The sequence below is a fragment of the Pristiophorus japonicus genome (genome assembly GCF_044704955.1).
Source record: "Pristiophorus japonicus isolate sPriJap1 chromosome 24 unlocalized genomic scaffold, sPriJap1.hap1 SUPER_24_unloc_2, whole genome shotgun sequence".
Lineage (NCBI taxonomy): Eukaryota > Metazoa > Chordata > Chondrichthyes > Pristiophoridae > Pristiophorus > Pristiophorus japonicus.
In genome coordinates this window covers 2,297,875-2,312,702 of record NW_027250649.1, presented here as the reverse complement: position 1 = coordinate 2,312,702, position 14,828 = coordinate 2,297,875, and the positions used below count along the sequence as shown (strand labels likewise).

General features: G+C 43.7%; 1 pseudogene; it reads left to right on the top strand.

Annotated features, from left to right (window-relative positions):
• Nucleotides 1-14,531: 14,531 nt before the first annotated feature.
• Nucleotides 14,532-14,828, top strand: part of LOC139241225 (zinc finger protein 271-like) — a 55,185-nt pseudogene continuing 54,888 nt past the window's right edge.

Below are 14,828 nucleotides of genomic sequence, written 5' to 3'. Positions count from 1 at the left end.
GCAAATATGTTTCTTTCAAGAAACAGTGTGGACCTCAACATCAAGAGCCTCCTGGATGTCAATTAATAAAATGAGACAAAAAAGTGAAGCTTAAGTCAGATACAGAAATCTAAATACAACAGAAAGCCAAGCGGTAAATGGAATTAAAAACAAAATTACAAAACTATGACAAAATATTGGCAAGTGAAATCAAGGAAAACAGAAAGATATTTTATAAACACATGAAGGGCAAAAGCCTACGTACAGGAAATGTATGGGCTATTAGAGACCAAAAAAGTAACATGTGTATTGATTTGGAAGAAGTGGGAATGTTCCTCAACTAAAAATGTGTATCTGCCTTCACAAGGGACACGATGCAGAAATTGTAGTTAAGGGTTGGTGTGTGAATTATTAGATTAGATAAATGTAGTGAGAGTGGAAATGTTAAGTTTTTTTTAGCATTTTTGAAAGAAGAGACTTCACTGGGCTCGGAAGAAATGTAACCGAGGCAATTAAGATAATCAATGGAGAAATTAGCGGAGGCTCTGGCCATCAATTTCCAATCCGCTATGGAATAAAGTGTGGTGCCAGAGGACTGGCGGTTTGCTAACACTGTACCATTGTTCAAAATGAAGAAAGGGGTTCATCGAGTAATTCAAGCTGTGTGACCCTGAACTAGACCGTGGGAAAATTATTGGAAAAAGTCTGAGCGACAGTATTAATCATCATATGTAACGGCACGGACTAATCAAGGACAGTCAGCATGGATTTGTTAAGGGAAACTCATGTCGAACTAATATGATTGAATTTTTTGAGGTGGTAACAAGGAGGTTCGGGGAAAGCAGTTTGTTTGATGTAGTCTGCATGGATTTGAATCATTGCTTGCAGCAAACTCCCAATTGGAAGAACAATAAAAATCATCGCATCCAATGGAAAGTGTCAAGTTGGACCCATAATTGTCCCAGTGGCAGGACGCAAAGGCAAATGATTGGTGTGTTTTTGTGACTGGAAGATTGTTTCCAGTGGGGTTCGGCAGGGCTCAGTACGAGGTCCCTTGCTAGTTGTTTAATATATCAATGCTAGAATTTCCATTAGTTTCTCCCCGCTACCCATCACTTACCACCCATTTAAACGCTGAGATGTTATAACACCCGGTTATCTCCCATTACCCAGAAATGGAAATTAACGTCCATCTATCGCCTATTTATTAGCCATTTATCGCCAGCATTAGTTTTAGAATCAAGTTAACGCCGACATTTAATTTAATCACTCGTCCATATGTTTATGACGTCAACATCCAGAAAACAGATTTTAATGGAAACTAACGCCCATAAACCGCCCAGCCTAAAGTTAGCCACAAAAAACGCTGAAAAAAAGCAACATTCACCTGATCTTAACCCAGCGGCATGGAATCCATTTCGTAAATGGAAGGACTTTTCTCGAAAAGGCTGCTTCAATTTCTGGAGAGCATTGATTTAATCTGTGAGTTATTTTAAGATGAATATCAAAATATAAGAATCATCTTATAATAATGTGGACAAATTTACAATAATTTATGAAATTTCGGATGAAAATGTATTATTTCTGAAGAATAGGTCTAATAGTAATTGTAATGGGGCCTGAAAATTCTCAGCCTGTATTGATGACTACTCACATGCTGCAGACAAGAGGTGAAAGAAGGGATATTGAAGAGGATTATCTGCCCAATTAAGGACGTGGCAGGAGGAGGAGGCGAACGTGCACCCGACGCACTTCCAGAGAGAAACGGTCTTGCCTGAACGTGTCGGTGAACACGTGCCTTAGGAAAGTATGATTCCAAAAGAGGTCATCGCTGGGATATGCCAGATCATCAAGGAGATCTGCAGCCAAACAGCACCATCATGACCGTGCTGCCCTTTGAGGTCAACGTTACTGCGGCACTTTCCTACTATGCATCTGGCTCCTTTCAGGCATCAGCAGGCGAAATTTGCGATATCTCTCAGTATGGCACGCATTGCTGCTTTCGATAGGTTACTGAAGCCCTTTATGCTCAAAGGATGGACCGATAAGCGTCCCTTTGACCAGGGTGGCACAGACTGAGGGGGCCTTGGATTTCTCCAGAATAGCAAACTTCCCCAAGTTACAGGGAGAAATACACAGCACGCACATCGCCATGCGAGCACCCTTTCAGGATGCAGATGTGTTTCTGAACCCAAAGGGAGTCCACTCCCTGAATGTGCATCTCGTTGTTGACCACAAGGAAATAATCATGGCATTCAATGCAACATTTCCAGGCAGCATCCCAGATGCACTCATCTTGCGTGAGAGTACTTTGCCTGACCTGATTATGAGTCAGCCATAAGTCACGGTTGGATGCTGGTGATAAAGGATATGGCCTTACCAGCTGACTGATGGACTCTTCTGCGAAAGCCGCTGACAGAAGCCGAGAGGTGATAACATGAAAGCGACATCGCCACACAAAATATCGTCGAAAAGACAATTGGAATGCTTAAGCAACACTCCAGATGCCTGGACCATTCAGTAGACGAATTGCAATAATACTCTGAGTAGTTTGCTCAATTAATTGTGGTGTGCTGCATGCTGCATAATTTGGCTATCAGATAGGGATAAGAATTGCCAAATGGGATTGCCGATCCACCTCAGGAGAGAGGAGAAGACGATGAAGATGAGTGGACGATGACTTCGGGGAAGACACTCAGGCTGATGTTTAAACCGTGCGCTCACTCTCCTCCAGAACGCAGGAAAGGGCCCGTTGTGGCTACAGAGCTGAAAGTTTTATGTCTGCAGCTCATAAATGGAAGGTTTGCGTTAAGTTTGTGACAAGTACCGTTACGTTTGATGTGAACCTTTCATGGTAAGGACTCGCCGGAGTTTAACACTACAAGTAGCTGAATACAATGCGCAACAATGTTAAGTTAAGTTTTCATAAATACGTTTAACAATATATTTTTTAAAATAAAACATAACACAATACAACACAACACAACAGTACCCCCTCCCCCACCTCAACCCAAACTTTCAACATTTTAACGTTTTAGCAATACAATAACAACAGATTTTAATAAAAAACGCCTTCATAACCCACTCTCTCCCAAACCATCCCAACAATGAAACATTTAAAAACAGGAACAATTTAATCAACTAAAAGTAAAGCGAAACACACACCCACACCACAGACAACAATATTTACGTGTAACAAAACACATTCCCTCCATCCTGACGGCCACATCCCTCCTTAACTTTCCGCCGGTCTGATCAGCACCTCTTTCCTTTCACCTACCAACACCAATGTGATGATGGTGGAGAGGACATTTCTGTGAAAATATCCTCCGCGCCACATGCAACAGCTTCCTATGGTTCGCATGAGTCGCGGGCAATGGGGGTGCGGCACCTTGGGGAGCAGTGCCGGATTCCGGGACCAATGATAGCACTCTGGCACCAGTGTCCCTGGTTATTATCTCCAGGGCCACCGCTATCTGTGTCATTTTCTCGTTCACTTTAGTGGATCGGGTGGCCATCTGCTGTGATATTCCACCCATTGCCTGGAGGAGCTCTTGACGAAACTCAACGCTTCTCCAGGACAAGTTAACCATGTACACGCTAAGATCTCCTGTTCGTGGAGCAGTTTGACTGCGCCGAACCAACCGCCGCCTGGTCGTCACCGGCAGTGAATCACTGGAGGCACCCTGTGGCAAAGCACTTGGCCCCGCTAACTCCTCGTTCGAGGAGTACGTGGCTGCAGGAACACTGGAAGCTACGGCTGCTGCAGGCTCCTCCTTGACCTCCTCACTTTCCTCAGTGGACAGTAGGACCCGCAGCAGAACGGGGAAGATTCAGGGCTCCACGAACCCAGAAATAAGTTAGACCGGCTCCATTGTTTGAAGTGGTGGTTCGATTTCCAAGGCCTACACCCTTGGTTGAACTAGAAGACAAAAAATACGTAATTAGAGGAGAAGGGGTTGCTTGGGTCACATCGGAATCTAAACGCTACACAACCATGTGCATGAGAGCAACTCTAATGCTGTAAGAATGATGACAAACTTCACGTTTGATGAACATCATGAGCGTACAAAATTAGCATTATAATAACTTTCATGATCCCATCATTAATTACATAACAGTACATTAAATAACATAATATTACATAACATTGCATCGATAAATCATCAACGATATATTTTATGGATATATCAGGCATCAATTGACTTTACATCACCCAATGGTTTATAGTTTACTCACGTGGCCTGACGACAGGCTCCGACGCAGCACAGGTGGGCAAACGATTGTGGAAGCCCAGAAGTGCCAGCACCGGCTGCTCGAGATCGGTGAGGGGACATAGATCTGCTTGGTCGTCACCCGTGCTCCGCTGCTCTTCCCTGTTCTATGAAAGTTTTTTCTGCAAAAGGTGACAACGGCATGTCATGGCGTAAGATCATTGTCAGGTATTGTTACAGATAGAGATACATAGATTACTGAAATATATTTTATTATTATCATTATTATTATTAATACGCAACACAAGACAACACACATGACTATCCACCGTAAAAGTTATACATACTGCATGCATGTTTGCATCTGCCGTCTGCAAAAAAATTGCTTAAGATCGACATTTGTATTAAATGCTGAATGAGAGGTGATCTTATCGAAACGTATAAGATTATGAGTGGGATTGACAAGGTGGATGCAGAGAGGATGTTTCTACTGATAGTGGAAACTAGAACAAGGGGGCATAATCTTAGAATACGGGTCCAACCATTCAGGGCTGAGATGAGGACGATTTTCTTCTTGCAGATGGTTGTAAATTTGTTGAATTCGCTGCCTCAGAGAGCTGTAGAAGCTGGGTCATTGAATAAATGTAAGACACAGATAAACAGTTTATTAAACGATAAGTGAATAAGGGGTTATGGGGAGCGGGCAGGGACTGGTGCTGAATCCATGATCGGAACAGCCATGATCATATTAAACGGCGGTGCAGGCTTCAGGGGCTGTACGCCTACTCCTGTTTCAATTTCTTATGTTCCTTTGTTCTTAATTCTAATTAAACACTCACCGCGTTCTCCCAAATTTCCCAGTCCTCTATTTCAAATTAAACTCTAAATGAGTTCCTCTAAATTCCCCAGACCACTATTTATACTTAAACACGCACTGTGTTCCCCGAAATTCCCCGGCCCTCTAATTCTAATTAAACACTCACTGTGTTCCCCTAAATTCCTCAGTCCTCTATTTCTAATTAAACACTCACTATGTTGCCCTTAATTCCGTCGTCCTCCCATTCTATTTAAATTCTCACTGTTTGCCGCTAAATTCCCCAGTCCTCTATTTCTAATTAGACAATGACTCAATTTCTCTGCAATTACCTTTATATGATTCATAACTGAATAGTTGTTCTATTGCCCTAAATGCACCAGTTCTCCGTTTCACATTAAACTGTGACTGCAACCCTCGACATTCACCTGACCTATATATGTAATTAAACAGTACATGTATTACCATGAATACCCTGTTGATTCCCATTTCCTGTCGTGTTTGCGACGAGCTCATTCTGACCGCGTGATCCACGTCGTGTTACATATAAACATAGAAACATCGGGAATATGTGCAGGAGCAGGCCATTCGACCCTTCGAGCCTGGACCGCCATTCAATAAGTTTATGGCTGATTGATCCTTCAGTACCCATTTCCTGATTTATCTCCATACATCTTGATCCCTTAACCGTAAGAGCCATATCTAAATCCCTTTTGAATATATCCAGTGAATTGGCATCAACAACGCTCTGCGGCAGGGAATTCCACAGGTTAACAACTCTCTGAGCGAAGAAGGTTCTCCTCATCTCAGTCCGAAATGGTCTACCCCTTATCCTAATACTATGTTCCCTGTTTCTGGACTTCCCCAACATCCGGAACATTCTTCCCGCATCTAACCTGTCCAGTCCCGTCAGAATTGATATGTTTCTATGAGATCTCCTCTCATCGTTCTAAACTCCAGTGACTAAAGGCCCAGTTGACCTAGTCTCTCCTCATATGACAGTCCAGCCATCCCTGGAATCAGTCTGCTGAACCTACGCTGCATTCCGTCAAGAGGAAGAACATCGTTCCTCAGACACTAAACACAAGGTGAGGCCTCACTAAGGCCCTGGACAACTGCAGTAAGACATCCCAGCACCTATATTCAAATACCCTAGCGATGAAGGCCGACATACCATTTGCATTCTTTATCGCCTGCTGTACCTGCGTGCATACTTTCAGTGACTGATAAAACATGACACGCAGGTCTCGTTGCACCTTTCCTTTTCCTAGTGTGCCGCCATTCAGATAAAATTTTGCCTTCGTGTTTTTGCCCCAAAATGGATAACCTAACATTTATCCACATTATACTGCATCTGCCATGCATTTGAACACTAACTTAACCTGTCCAAGTAACCCTGCAGTGTCTTAGCGTCCTACGCAAAGCTCACACCGCCACCCAGTTTAGTGTCATCTGCAAACTTGGAGATATTACACTCTATTCCTTCATCCAAATCATTAATGTATATTGTAAAGAGCTGGGTTCCCAGCACTGAGCCCTGCAGCACTCCAGTGGTCACTGCCTGCCATTCTGAAAACGACTCATTTATCCCGAACTCTGCTTCCTGTCTGCCAACTGGTTCCCTATCCACCTCAGTATGTTACCTCCAATACCATGTGCTTTGATTTTGCACAACAATCTCTTGTGCGGGACCTTGTCAAAAGCCTTCTGAAAGTCCAAATACACCACATCCACTGGTTCTCCCTTGTCTACTCTACTAGTTGCATCCTCAAAAAGTTCCAGAAAATTCGTCAATCATGATATCCCTTTCATAAATCAATGCTGTCCTGATCCGATCCTGTCACCGCTTTCCAAATGTGCTGCTATTTCATCCTTCATGATCGATTCCAACATTTTCCCCACTAATGATGTCAAGCTTTCTGGTCTATAATTAGCTGTTTTCTCTCTCCCTCCTTTGTTAAAAAGTGATGTTAAATTACCTACCCTGCAGTCCATAGGAGCTGAACCAGAGTCGATAGACTGTTGTAAAATGATCACCAATGCATCCACTATTTCTAGAAATACATCCTTGAGCATTCTGGAATGCAGACGACAGGCCCATCGGGTTTATCGGCCTTCAATCACATCAATTTTCCGAACACAATTTCCCGCCCAATAAGGATATCCTTCAGTTCCTCTTTCTCACTAGACCCACTGTCCCTAGTACCTTCAGACGGTTATTTGTTTCTTCATTCGTGAAGACTGAATCGAAGTATTTGTTCAATTGGTCCTCCATTTCTTTGTTCCCCATTATAAATTCACCTGAATCCGACTGCAAGGGTCCTACGTTTGGCTTTACTAATCTTTTTTTCTTCACATATTTATAGCAGCTTTTGCAGTCAGTTTTAATATTCCCTGCAAGCTTCCTCTCGAAGTGTTTGTTCTCCCTCTTAATTAAACCCTTAGTCCTCCTCTGTCGAATTCTAAATTTATCCCAGAACTCAGGTTTGTGACTTTTTCTCGCCAATATACTTGCCTCTTTCTTGGCTTTAACACTATCTTTAATTTCCTTTGTTAGCTATGGATGAGCCACCTTCCCAGTTTTATTTTTACTCCAGACAGGGATTTACATTTGCTGAAGTTCATCCATGTGATCTTTAAATCTTTGCCATTGCTTATCCAGCGTCTCCCCTTTGAGTGTCGTTTGCCAGTCTATTCTAGCCAATTCACGCCTCATACCGTCGAAATTACCTGTCCTTAAGTTCAGGACCTTATTTTCCGAATTAAATTTGACACTCTCCATCTTAATAACGAATTCTACCAAATTATGTTCACTTTTTACCAAGGGGCCTCGCACAACAAGTTTAGTCCCTTCTCATTACACATCACGCAGTCTAGGATGTCCAGCTCACTGGTTGGTTCCTGGACATATTGGTCTAGTAAACCATCCCTAATACACTCGAGGAAAGGCTCCTCCACCGCATTGCTACGAGTTAGCTTAGCCCAGTTAATATGTCGATTAAAGTCGCCATGATTACTGCTGTACCTATATTGCACACATCCCTTATTTCTTATTTGATGCTGTCCCCAACCTCACTACTACCATTTAGTGGTCTATATACTACTCCTACTAGAGCTTTCTGCCCTTTAAATTCCGCAGCTCGACCCATACCGATTCTACATCATCCAGGCTGTTGGAGCGGATTTTTGGACATATACTTGATTGTATACGGGACCAAACATTTGTTTTATTTTCCCCTTTCAATGAATTTTTTATGGGATAATACTGATGCATTATGCTTTCAACAGTTAAACTTCAAGGTATAATGGCCTTGAGTTAATGGAGATAGGAAAGTGAGATAATAAACACTGGAGAGTTAAGTGCTGAGTATGTTTGTTTATACCGGTGTCAAAAGCCTGCACTTGTTTATACTGCCCTGTCACAATGCAGGATGGGTTATATCAAAAGCTTAGACTTCGATAGTCATAGCTTTGTAGTGCTAAAGCATGTGTTGTAAAGTGATGTAATTTGTAAGATAAATGAACTTCACTGCAGATAACAATTTGAGTCGTGGTTCAGAGACAGGAGTCTCTAACACTTCTCCCAAAGTTTTCTCTCCGATTTAATGAACCTCTCTTTATATATATAAGGTAAGGGAGGGAATGTAAAACGCGGGCCGCCCGGGTCGTTAATTAATTCCGATTTGACCGATCGACAGGTCTTAATCAAGAAAATGCAAAAGGACGGTTGGGACGTATCCCAGACGTTAGAACAACAGGGAAGTTGGATAGTTAAACAAAAGAAAGATAAAACTAAAATAGCCGGAGTATTATTGGTGCATCAGTTAGCTGGAGTAATTGAACAGATTAAGGAGTTTAAAGAGAAAATGGATGAAAAAAGTAAACAATTAAACCAGACACAAAGGAAAAATATAGAGTGGGAAAAGAAATGCCTGTCGCTGGAACAACAGATCCAGGATCGATCTCAATAGGGAGGATCGCTGCCCCCTTACGAGAATTATCAATGCGAAGCAACTGCCCCAGGTCAGGAAGATTTAGAAACCCTCCCGGTGGTGCTGGTAACAAGAGGGTGGACGGCCGCAAATCCCACTGCGACCTTTTAGCCCTTTACCCCCGGCGAAAGACAGCAGACAATGGCATCCCTGGGTAAATTACAGCCCCGATGCGCGAATATTAAATTTTGGGCAGAGCTGCATACAGTTTGGGTGGGCCACCAACTACAGCTCAGAGATATCCACCAACTAGTCTGAGTGGCTTGCCCGGCAGATCATTGGAGTGTAGTGGCCGGAGGAGCCGCGATAGCAGCCAATGCCGGCTTTTCATGGGGACGTTGGACACACGCGGTACCTTTAACCACCGAAGTAGATGGTCAACTGACGGCCTTTGTCCCTTTTAAAATCGAGATCCAACGAGTTTTAGGTAATGCCCCTACTAATTGGGGTAAAATTACTACAACCAAACAGCAAAAAGTGGAAGGAGCCTCAGAGTATGGGGAACGATTGTTCCAGATATATCAAGAATGCTCTGGACAGGGAAACCCAGGCCGCGGTGATCGAGCATTTATTCAGGCATTCAAGGATGGACTATCCGCTGCACACCAGACCATTATAAAAATGGGAGTAATTGTAACCCAGGATTATGATGAACTGGTCGAGTGGGCTAGTGGCGTCCAGGGAGGGGGCGATGAAAAATCTCAGACAAAGATAACGCAGGAAATGGTACCTGCCACGGGAACAGGAGGAGGGCAGAAAAGGGGGACTTGACATAATTGTGGAAAACCGGGCCATTTTGCCAGGGAATGCAAAGTGAAAGGCAGTAAAAACCAATGTACGTTTTGTGGTAAGAAAGGGCACCTGGAAGCGATATGCTATGGTAAAAATGGCTATCCTAATAAGGCAAGGACCCTGTCAGAACAGGAATACCTGCAGTGGCAGGCGTACAAAGCCACCCTGTGATGTCCGGCGGCCCCTGTACAAAGTAAAAAGGAGAGAAGGATATATGTGTCTGCACGAGTATGGGGCCGACAGTGTGAGATGCTGGTGGACACGGGAGCCTCAATATCCATTACTAATATGCCCCTTCCCGTCATCGACAAAAAGGCTCTGATAAACGGAATAGATGGACGGCCCGCCCTGGCCTACCTGAGCACCACCCAATTGGTGCAAAGTGATAACTTATATATACCCATGAGATTTTACCTATGCAAGAATCGTGAGGGAACAATAATGGGGAATGATTTCATTAGGGAATTTAAGGCCCTGATTGATTGTGGCAAGGGGAAACTGACATGGCCAAAGGCGGATGGCAGTAAGGGAGATATAGGACAGATAGCCCACCATGTGGAAAGTATAGGTGTCGCTACAGCCACAAAAACTGACTGGCATATCGGGACTGGAGGGTATGGAGGCATATGTGCCTCTGTCCTCGGGGTCTGGGCACAGACAAAATTGTATACTGGAAAGGCGAAGATGGATCCTATTAAATTCCCTGGACCACCTCATAAACCACATCGGCAATACCCTATAAGACCTGAAGCTAGAACAGCGGTTGTAGAAATAGTAAAAGGGCTAGTGGAAAAGGTTATCTTAAAAGAAACAGTTAGCACCACTAACTCTCCAACATGGCCGGTAGGGAAACCAGATAGGAGTTATAAACTCACTATCGACTACAATGCCCTTAACAAGGTCACCCCCAAATTACACCCGATAGTGGCGAGCCACTCCACAATCCTTAATGGATTATCCCCTGAACATAAGATCTTTACAGTCCTCGACATAGCCAATGGTTTTTGGGCCCTTCCCCTCGACCCAGAATCACAAGAAAAATTTGCCTTCAAGGTGGAGGATAAACAATATACTTGGACCCGATTACCACAAGGATTCCATAATAGTCCTGCCATATTCCATCGTGTCATGAGGGATATACTAAAACAAATAGAGGTACCGGCAGGAAATAATATTTTACAATATGTCCACGACATATTAATAGCCTCAGAAACCAAAGAAGGACATCAGGCAACCCTATACTTAGTATTAAGGGCTCTGGAAACGGAGGGCCTCAAGGTTAACCCCAAAAGGCCCAGGTAGGGAAATCCCAGGTCCTGTACCTAGGGTACTGCCTCTCAAAGGAGCTGAAAGAAATTCCCTCGGATAGGAAAAAGGCTGTCAAGGACATGCCTCGACCAGTAACGGTAAGGGGGGTGAGGAAGGTACTGGGACTCTTTACTTACAGCCGGAACTTTATCCCTGATTTTGCAGAAATTGCTGAGCCAATACAAAGATTAGTGAAAGGGGGGAAACCGGCCTAGACCTCATAGAATGGGGCCCTGAACAAGAACAGGTGTATAGTAAACTCAAGTCAGAACTAGTCTCTGCACCAGGATTGGGACTGCCTGACATGAGTAAGGATTTCCACATCCACTGTAACAATGAAGGTGGGTTCTATATGGCCGTGGTCCCCCTAGATCGCGGGGTTAAAAGGAGAGCTATAGCCTACTACTGTACCACCGAAAGCCCGGTGGTGACTGAGTTATCCAGATGTATAGCAGCGCTAGATTACGCAGCTTGGGCGGTAAAAATAAGCGAGCCTGTGGTGATGACTGGAAACATCATTCTCCACACTAAACACACATTGGTAGAAATGTTAAACACAGGAAAACTGAGAACCGTATCTAATATGAGATTGGCAAAATGGGAAGCAGTCCTCTTAACACCCAACAAAGCGGTAACCATAATAGGGATGTAGAAAACAACCCCGCAGAAGGTATGATGGGTGAAGAAAACTCCACCTTTGTGAAGAGGTATGTGAGGATATGGAAGAGGATAGAATAAAAGACACCCCCCTTCAAACCGCAGAACAAACCTTGTTTGTGGACGGCTTACGAAAATACGTAGAGGGACTACCTCGTACCGGATGGGCCATAGTTAACCAGGATCTAGAGACAGTTGAATCAGGGCGAATTAATGGGGGGTCGTCATCTCAAGTGACAGAACTGGTAGCCCTCACCCGGGCACTGGAATTATCTGAAAATAAGATTGTTAATATCTATACGGACAGTAGATATGCATTCGGGGTAGTACACGATTATATTACAACATGAGGGAGAAGGGGTTTTATCACAACTAGCGGACATCCCATAAAGCATCAGCTGAGAATAGAAGCTCTTTTAGCAGCCAGTAATAAACCAAAACAGGGAGCGGTTATTAAAATTAAAGCCCACAGGAGGGGCCGGACCGAACCAGTCCAGATTGGCTGAGTCACCAGGGAAATAAAGCTGCAGACGTAGCTGCACAGAAGGCATTTGAACAGGAAGAGTGTGAGGAAGCCTCAGTCAGTGCCGCTGGGGCCAGAGACGAACAGATAAGTATTGAGAAACTACACCAGGACACTTCTGAGGAGGAAATAGGTTTGTGGACAAAGCAGGGCGCAATGCAAGGGAAGGATAACGTTTGGACACGAAACGACAAGGCAATTGCGCCTGAATGCATACAGAATACCTTATTGAAGTTGCATCATGGCCTTTCTCATTCAGGACGAGAAGCCATGACCGGGAGTCTTGGGAGAGATTGATGGTGGAAAGGGATGGGGAGAGATATCGCCAAATATTGCCATCGAGGCGTTAAGTGTGCACAATATAATCCAGGCAGACCCATTAAAATTAAAATGGGACACCAGCCCCTTCCACGGGGGCCATGGGAACACGTACAAATTGATTTCGCAGGTCCTTTGACCCATCTCATGGAAAAGGATATTGCCGAGTGATTATAGATCAATTTACCCGGCGGGTGGAAGCTTTCCCCACACGTGATTGCACTGCCTCACAGTGGCAAGGATATTCTGACCAAGGTACCCACGTCACTGGGAACAAATTGTAAAAACAATATGCCAGCTGATGGACATAAAACAAAAATTCCACATCCCCTACCACCCGCAGAGTTCTAGGATGGTAGAGTGCATGAACCATACACATTCGGGATAGGACGCACCATAGATGAATTACGTAACCTAGAGAGGGTACTGGAAGAGATACTTAACGACACTTCTGAAGAAATAGAGTGCATAACGGCTGAAATGGTAGCCATACGCACAATGGTATTCCAGAACCGAATGGCCCAAGATAGTAGCACAAAGTGGGGGCACATGTGCCTTAATTGGAGCTGAATGTTGCACTTACATTCCCGATAATTCAGAAAACATAACCAACCTCGCTGATCACGCCAGAAAGGAGGTAAATAAGTTATCCACAACAGCAGGAGGATGTAGCTGGTTTCACTGGCTGTTAGGGGAATCCTGTGGGTCCTATCTTATGCATGGAGTAATTATGCATAATTACTCTGGTAATTATTCTGGTTGTAATAATAATTACTTGCTGTCTGATTATCGGATGTTTTAATGTCTGCATTAAAGTTATGATGGCTCGACTGATGCCAGTAGCCAGTGTAATCGCCGAAGAAGAAGCACACCTGATGGAAATACCTGAAGACACCAAGGATGAAGAAACAGACGATGATGACACCGACCACTATCTTTGAAGGGTAGCCTAGAGCTACAGGCAAGGTGGACATACGGAACATCAGGGAAGTAACATACCCCAAAGGACGAATATATGACACCATGCTACTATCATTGTGGTCATCTGGATTTCGTGAACATCCTCCAGGAACAAAAGGGGGAATATTGTTGGAGCTGATTTTTGGACATATACTTGACTAGTATACGGGACTAAACATTTGTTTTCATTTCCCCTTTTAATGAATTTTGTAAGGGACAATACTGATGCATTATGCTTTATATAAGAAAAAACACAGTTAGACTACATGGTATGCTGGCCTTGAGTTATGGAGACAGGAAAGTGAGATAATGAACGTCTGGAGAGATAAGTGGGGGTATGTTAGTCTATACCGGTGCCAAAAAGCCTGCACTTGTTTATAATGTCCTGTCAAAATGCGAGGATGGTTTATATCAAGAGCTCAGCCTTGGATAGTAATTGTATGAAAAGCTTTGTAAAACTTGTAATGCGATGATTAGACTGAAGGACTCGTGCTAAAGCATGTGATGTAAAGTGACGTAATTTGTAAGATAAAAGAACCTCACTGGAGATACCAAATTGAGAAGCTGGTTCAGAGATAGTGGTCTCTAACACTTCTCCCAGAGATTTGTCTCCGATTTAATAAACCTCTCTTTATATATTATACAGTCTCGGAAATATTTTTCCACAAAATAACTGTGGGAAAATATTTCAGACATCAGTGTGACTGGAAAAGCACACACACAGCCGAGTGAGAGTGTTCCCGTTCACTGACTGTGGAAAGAGCTTCAATCAGTTACACAGCTGAACAAATATTACACCATTCACAGCGGGGAGAAACTACGCGTGTTCTGTGTGTGGACAAAACTTCAACTGATCATCCAACCTGGAGAGACACAAAGACACCTGCATAATGGAGAAACCGTGGGAATGTGGAGACTGTGAGAAGGGATTCAGTTCCCCGTCTGATCTAGAAATTCATTGTCACAGTCACACCGAAGAAAGGCCGTTCACCTGCTCTGTGTGTGGGCAGGGGTTCACTCAGTCATCCAATTTGCTGAAACTCCAGCGAGTTCACACTGGGGAAGTGTGTGAAGGGATTCACTCAGTCATCTGAATTGCGTGTTCACAAGTGACTGCAGGGGTTATGTTCTACTGTTATTATTGCTGTTAATAGCATCGTGACTGAATAATGTTCGTTCTGTCAGTTGAGATTTGTTTCTGCTGATAATACTAACCCCGAAAACTGGGATGGAGTTTAATTGTTTGATATTTCAAATAATACAATGTTTCG